Source organism: Anabrus simplex, chromosome 2, assembly GCF_040414725.1.
Source record: "Anabrus simplex isolate iqAnaSimp1 chromosome 2, ASM4041472v1, whole genome shotgun sequence".
In the NCBI taxonomy this organism is placed as follows: domain Eukaryota; kingdom Metazoa; phylum Arthropoda; class Insecta; order Orthoptera; family Tettigoniidae; genus Anabrus; species Anabrus simplex.
This window is the reverse complement of record NC_090266.1, coordinates 789,943,294-789,950,890: the sequence shown is the minus strand read 5'-3', so window position 1 is coordinate 789,950,890 and position 7,597 is coordinate 789,943,294. Positions and strand designations below refer to the sequence as shown.

Sequence of the window (7,597 nt, the reverse complement as noted above, 5' to 3'; positions counted from 1 at the left end):
AAATAATGTTGGTGAAATTACGCTTGAGGAAGTGGAAAGGATGGTAGATAGGTAGGTAAATAAACACCATTGTCATAAAACAGCAGGAATAGATGAAATTAGACCTGAAATGGTGAAGTATAGTGGGAAGGCAGGGATGAAATGGCTTCGTGGATTAGTAAGATTAGCATGGAGTGTTGGTAAGGTACCTTCAGATTGGACAAAAACAGTAATTGCACCTGTCTATAAGCAAGGGAACAGGAAGGATTGCAAAACCTGGTCTTTGTATCTATAACCTCATCAGTAGGAAAATTCTGTTTTTTTATTATCAGGACCCCGTTTCATTGACTTAATTATGGAATTACTAATTAGCTTACTGAACAGTAAACGAAAATATCCAATATTTATTTTCATCATGTGCACAGGTTTATGGAAAGGAATGAAACTTAAGGCGAAGGGTAACATCGACTCTCAGATAAGGGATGCCAGACAAACTTGAGGAGGTTCATCGAATCCACCTCTGGGAAGACCTGAACAGATCCCTTTGGAGATGTTTGGTGGTCAGTTTGATCCTTTGCCTGACACCATAGATGACGATGTTGTGGTGCATTTCAGGTACATGATCAATAGACCCAGACAACTTTGCTTTTGGCACAGCAACATTACAGTTGTGGATAATGTATTCTAATTTTCTTCTTTTCCTTTCATTTTAGGGAGGACCTGGAGAAGAAAAGAGTTTGCGGGCAGAAGAAAGGATGCAGCAGGAAACTCCATCCTGTGAAATTCCAAACAGGTCATCAAAGTATGTAGAAGTCATTATGTGTAAATTTAAAGTGTTCATTTTTATTTTAGAAATGACATTATTTCTAAAGTTCTGTACGGCATTGCCACTCGCGTGGTCACTAGCGTTGCAAGCTTGTCCCCTGCCAAGCACTTTTGTCGTAATGCACTTCTCGGCACTACTAGTTCCCCTCCCTTGCGGTCTGCTGAGAGCTTGCTTTATCAGCATAAGATTCAGTTCAGTCAAGTCTTCATGTGTTTAGTGCTAAGTGTGTTGTTCCAATGTAATTTTCATTATGTAAGTGTGTATATGTACATAATACCTTCATAAAGTACAGGAAACCCTGTGCGAAAACACTGACTCAGTGCCGGGCGAGCACTCATATTACAGCAAAGTGCTAGGCGGGAGGCAGGCCTCGCAGTACAGGCGACCGGGCAAGCGACAATCCCCTGCATGCGTAAAAGAATGTCCCTGTAGAAATATGACACATTACATGCACAGAATTTGATTAAAACTTTCAATGCATCTCTTTTTTTAGGAGAAAGTGTAGTGACCAGATGCTCCAGGCAGAGCTCTTAGAGGTGGCCAGACTTGAACACACAAAAAAAGATTAAGATTTTACGACGGTAATCCCAAAAATAAGGTCTCCTATTTTTTATAATTACAGAACTCTGTTCGTATGGCTGTTGGTCACAATATTGTGAAGAGTGTTCCCCGCGCTCGCATATAAACGTGCGCACGCCGCGCTGAGGCACTCAGTCTTGGCTTGGCAGCCGTTGAGAATGGAGCTCCCGTTGGATGTTACCGCCAAGTGCGAAGTGTGCACAGTCATTCAGGTTTTGAACGCAAAAGGTATTGAACTGATTGAAATCCATCGCCAATTGACGGAAGTGTATGGTGAGTCGTGCATGGATGTGAAAAATGTTCGTAAGTGGTGTAGAGAGTTTGCAGCCGGTCTGACTGAAATTCATGACGAACAAAGGAGCGGGAAACCGTCAGTTTCTGTCAAAACAGTCATGAAGGTTGAGCAAATCATGCGTGAAGACCAGCGGATCACTCTGGATGATCTCTGTACTTTGGTTCCTGAGCTTTTCCGAAGTGCCGCTCACAGAATTTTAGCAGAAAAGTTGAAATACCGGAAGGTGTGTGCAAGATGGGTGCCACGCATGCTGACTGAAGACCACATGTGGCAACGAGTCCATTCTTCCCGTGCATTTCTTCAATGCTTTGCAGCCGAACAGGACAACATTTTGGACTCAATTGTTGTGGGTGGCAAAACCTGGGCATTCCACTTTACACCTGAGACCAAGCAACAACAACGCCAGTGGCGGCATTCCTCTTGCCAAAGCCGCGGAAATTTAAGCAAACACAGTCTGCTGGTAAAGTCATGATAACTGTGTTTTGGTATCAAGAAGGAGTATTGTTGTTCGACTTTATGCCCACTGGCTGACAGTTACTGTGAGACCCCGAAAAATCTCAGACGGGCAATTCAGAACCGGAAAAGAGGAATGTTCAGCAAGGACGTAAACATTCTTCATGACAACGCTCGCCCGCATGTCGCCCAACAAACAGTTGCTCTCCTGCAACAGTTTCATTGGAACATCATCACCCACCCACCCTATAGTCCCGACTTGGCGCCCAGTGACTATCACTTGTTCCCTAAGTAGAAAGAACATTTGGCTGAAAAGTGATTCAGCACTGAACACGAGGTGAAATATGAGGTTCACAACTTCCTGAACAGCATGGCGGTGAGCTTGTATGACATGGGCCTACAACAACTGTCACAGTGTCTACAGAAGTGTATCAACCGAAATGGTGATTATGTAGAAAAGTAGCCAAATGTTCAAGTTGTAAAATGATGTAAACTGTTGTAGAAATAAACAGGTCTATGTATTTATAAAATTAAAAAAGTAGGACACCTTATTTTTGGGATTACCTTCTTAGAAATAAAACAAAAACCAGGAAATGAAGCAAAGGAAACACAAGTTAAAATCTTTGTTATTGGAGAGTGAATGTAAAATAAAGAATATACTACCATAAAACATGTTTTATTTTTATAAATAGTAATAAATTTAGTACTCTACCTACTGAAGTATTCAAGCTTTTTAGGTTTTATCAGTTGTGAAATTACCAGCATCAGCATTGTACCCCACTGTGGCACTAGGTTCAGTAGTGCCTTGTAGTCATGATGTAATTGCAGGTGCCAGTACAGGACATGCCCATGCCTAAGAGGTAGAGCAACGTGATTGAGGCAGATAAGTCCCTTTACAGTTAAAGACCTTTTACACACAGGGACCATATGAACTGGATTAGTTATGTTGAGGGATTTATCTGAGACATTTCTCTACCTTTTTTAATGTCTAAGGAGCCTACGGATAATCAGATAATTTGAGCTATGAAAGTTTACCATTCTCCCCTTCCCTTTTCAGTCATTCTCATGAGATTGAGTGAATCCAGGGGCATAGCCAAGTGGGGTTCACAACACCCCACTGCAAAGACTTTTTACGAAAGAAAATAAACTCGCAATAACAAAGTTAAAAGTAGAGTCAATGGGTTGGCTCTTTTGAACGTTTAAAGAGGCATAATTGTAAAACCGACTGATCTCTTTAATCTATTTTCCAAGAAGCTTTGAAAGTTGGATTTTAGACTGTAACCTGAACATACAGTACCATCATACTGTTCTTGTCAGTAAAACTTGAGCAAGCAACCAGAGTAGACGTGTTGAAAGCTGAATGCGGTGTAACGATTGGTATTGAGCAATATCGGGCGGCGATCGGGAGCTGGCAGTGAAGGCAGAAGAAGACGGCAGGGCACGCGGTGAACAAGGGAGAGTTGGGGAAGACGGGCGAGACTATCGTGGTAGCAACGGTGATAACCATACTACTAATTATAGGAGGCGTGGAGATGAATCCGGGCCTTGACATGATCTGGAAGGACTGGGAGAGAATTAAGTAGCTGATAGGGGACACTGTGAAAGCACATGCTGGAGATGGACTGGTAAAGGAAGTAAGAAAGGAACAAGCCAAGGGATTTGAAGATCTGAAGGCATGGTGCAAGGAACAGTGGGGAGTCACAGAAAAGAAAGATAATGAGAGCGCAGCTGAAGTGCTAAGGGAGCAGGTGAAAAATATGGAAAAGGAGGTGGCTTCTCTAAAGAATGAGCTAGGTAACGTCAACCAAGAAAGGATGAAGAAATGTATATATATATATATATATATATATATATATATATATATATATATATATACTATGGACTACAGGTAGAATGGAGTGAAAATAAAGTGAATCATATATAAAGTTGTGGACCTCGTCCAAAATATACTGAAAATTAACTTCACTGAAGTTGATATAGACAATGTTGAAAGAGTAGGAAAAGTGAAAGGTAGGAGGCCAGTTACAGTGAGGTTAATGTCAAACATAACAGCAGAAATAGTGTTGAAAAACGCAAGGAACTTACAAGGGGAAAGGATTTGAGTAAACAAAGACTTGGGAAGAGAAGGGATTGAGAATATGAAAATCCTTTTTTTTAAATCTAGGCAGAGCTGGACGTCAAAGTCTAAAAGCATTATTAAGGATCAAAGGCTGATGGTATCAAATGGTGTCTGGTCTGTGTCGAAACTAAAAGGCATGGAGGAAGAGCTAAAATAGGAAGAGGAACGGTCGAAGCAGCCAAGAGACAGGCAGGAGAACGCCCAAGAGGAGGGAGGAAACGCGGTAATGATGGCTGAAGCATCGAGGCAAGAAATCAGTGCAGTGCAATATAGTGTAAGTGAAAAATCAAGTTTGCAGGCTCAGGATGTGCTAGCAGATAGTGTTCCTAAGGAAAAAGCGGATACAGTGATTGTCGACCTGAGGGGAGATAAGAAAGACAGAGACTCTATGATCAAGGGGAGAAGCAAGAACCTGAAGGACCTGTGGGGGAAAAAAGAAATAAGGGCTTAGAAGATAAGGGGAGGAAGGATGACAATAAAGCATCAAAGAATGATGGAAGGGGGTGCAGAAGTTGAGAGCGAGAGAGTGACGAGAAGCAAAAATAAAGATGGCAGTTGGGAAGGTAGGGAAAAAAGGCTGTAACTAGACTGGAAGATAGGCTTCGTTAATATTGAAGGTGTATTGGGTAAAATAGGTGATACAGAAGTGGAAAAATTTAATAGGACATTTTAACATTGTAGTACTTTTGGAAACATGGCTAGGAGGAGGCAGGGAGATAACTCGGGGGGGGGGGATTCACAGTGAGGCACAAGTCAAGAAAAAAATTAAGTGAAATGGGCTGTTCGCCCAGAAGAATAGCGGTGCTAGTTAAAGAAGAGTTGAATGAATTTATAGAGGTTATTGAGAGCGACATTGAAGGGGTTATGCGGGTAAGATTTAACATGTGGAGAGAGAAACGTGTGCTTGGCTTTTGCCTACTGTCACCCCAAGGGATCTCCATATGCAAATAAGTTATTTGAGGAACTATTGGTAGAAATTAGTATCATTAGAGAGAGGTATGAGGAGGACGGAATATTGCTTGGGGAGAGGAATGCCAGAATAGGCTAGCGAAGTCCGGGGTTTAGTAAAGAAGTTGAGTTGACAGTAAGTTTAGGAAGAAGTAGCAATGATAAGGTAATTAATAGCTACGGTAGGAAATTTTTAGAATTCTGTGAAGTCGGAAATTTCTTCATCCTGAACGGTTACTGGGAGGGGGACAGAGGAGGCAAAATGACCTATATTACTGATAAAAGGGGAAGCATTATTGGCATAGTAATGAGTTCAGAAGTCTTGCTAGAGAACATCAAAAACATTGGGGTGGAGGACTGGACCGAATAGCACCACGCTCCGGTATGGGTTAGATTGGTGAGAAGAAGAGAGGAAGGGAGAAAGTCCTCTAGAATGGGGTAGTGGTTATACTAAATATATATGGACAGAGAACTCAAAAAAGAGCTAGACGCACTTATGGATAAAGAGATACAATTAATTAGAATTGACTGGGAAAGGGCGCTGGAAGAAAATAATATAGATAGTGTTGGAGTTATTAGAATATCCTATAAGGAGAGTGGCACAGGCAGTCAAACGCAGCAGAAGGAAAAAAGTAGGTCATGGTTGGTATGACAAGGAATGTGAGATCCGCAGAAGGGCAGCGTTAAGAGCATTAAGAGTATAGAGCAAAAGGAAGGAGCAAAGAATGGGAAGTATTCTGCAGGTTGAGGAAAGAGTACAAAAGCAAAATCGTGGAGAGGAAGAAGCAGTGGTTGAAGGACCAATCAGAGCTAATAAACAGGGAATGTAGAACGAATTGAATTGAAAGAATATGAGAGAGAATAAATATGATTAATAAAGGGGGAAGGGACTGAAGAAAATGAATATTATGTACAGTGGGTGACGTATTTTAGCAAGTTATTAGGAGGAAGAGACGAATGGGAATATAAGGAAAGGAGGCAGGTCCTGTGGTCTAATATGGAAGCAAGTATACACGAACTAGACAGGGACCTCATGCTAGTAGTAGTCCAGGGGGTGACTGGGAAACTGAAGATAAAATCGAGGGGGGGAGGAGTGGTATTAGCAATGTACTTTGGAAACAAATAAGTAAATACAGTCAGATGGGAGAAGGAATTGTAAAACTATTCAACAGGATTTTTAATGGGGTGAAGGTACCAAAGAAATGGGAATATGGGATTATATGCCCAATATATAAAAAGAAAGAGAATAGAAATTTACCTAACAACTACTGAGGAATAACTCTTTCAGATTCATTGAGCAAAATTTATACAGGAGTCTTAGCTAATAGACTAAGGAATTGGTCTGAAAATAATGGTATAATCTCCAAATACCAAGGAGGATTCAGGAAAGGGAGGCAAACAATAGATAATAACATGATTGTGAAGTTGATAGCAGGAAAATGCACGGTTCAGGAAAGAGGCAGCTTATTTTTGGCAACAGTCGATTTTGAGAAAGCGTTTGACACCGTGAGTAGAAGAGCGTTGATAGAAAAATTAGGGAGGCTGGGAGTTTCTAGGAAAATGTGTGCGATAGAGAATCTGTATCAGAGAATATATAGTAGCGTCAAATTAGAGGATAATGTAATAAGCAAACCGATAGAGTGCAAGCTGGGTCTTAAACAAGGCTGCATATTATCGCCCATATTATTCGTATTATTTATAAATGATATACTGGACGGTCACGGAGGGGCTAGCTGGGCTGTCCCGGCGATGAGCAATATAGAGATCCCCGATATTCTGTCAATGACGCTGACTAGGAGGGGATTGCAGAAAAGTTCGGTTAAATTAGCGGATTACGCAAATATGTGGTCGTTGAAAATTAACTGTAACAAATCGAAGGTGATAATTATAAGTAAGAGGAGGAGGGCAAAAGTAGTAAGGGAATGGAGGATCCAAGGGGGGGCAAGAATAGATGAAGTAGATAGAATACGTAGGAGTGCTACTGAATAGCAAAGGAGGATTGGATAATCACATCATGAGATGCAAACTGAGAGGGGTTGCAGTTCTCACTGCAATAAAAATTCTAGTTGCTAAATACCCAGGGGTAAGCTATAAAATACTGAGGCTAGTACTAAAACATTGGGGTTGAAGTATGGGGATTAGAAAAGAAATGGTTTAGCCTGAACCAAATAATACATAAGTTCAGCAAGGCTGTTACGAGATTACCACAATGTACAGCCAATGTGGGGGCATTAATCATATGTGGAGATGTTATCGAGGTAGATTGCGTTAAGAGTATTAAATTATTGGTCTAGACTGAGATCGGGCGGAGGCGGTATTTTGCTGCAGGGAGCATATAAACAAGAACTGGAAGGAATGTATGATGACTGTTGGCTAGCAAAAATTAAAATTTATGTTT

At 41.2% G+C, this 7,597-nt stretch overlaps 1 long non-coding RNA gene across 1 annotated transcript; it reads left to right on the top strand.

The window, feature by feature from the left end:
- The first annotated feature begins 462 nt into the window (after positions 1-462).
- On the top strand, positions 463-2,711 carry LOC136863109 (uncharacterized). The gene is made up of 3 exons (XR_010859146.2): positions 463-594; positions 693-781; positions 1,299-2,711. It is a non-coding gene; the product is annotated as an uncharacterized lncRNA (long non-coding RNA).
- The last annotated feature ends 4,886 nt before the right edge of the window (positions 2,712-7,597 follow it).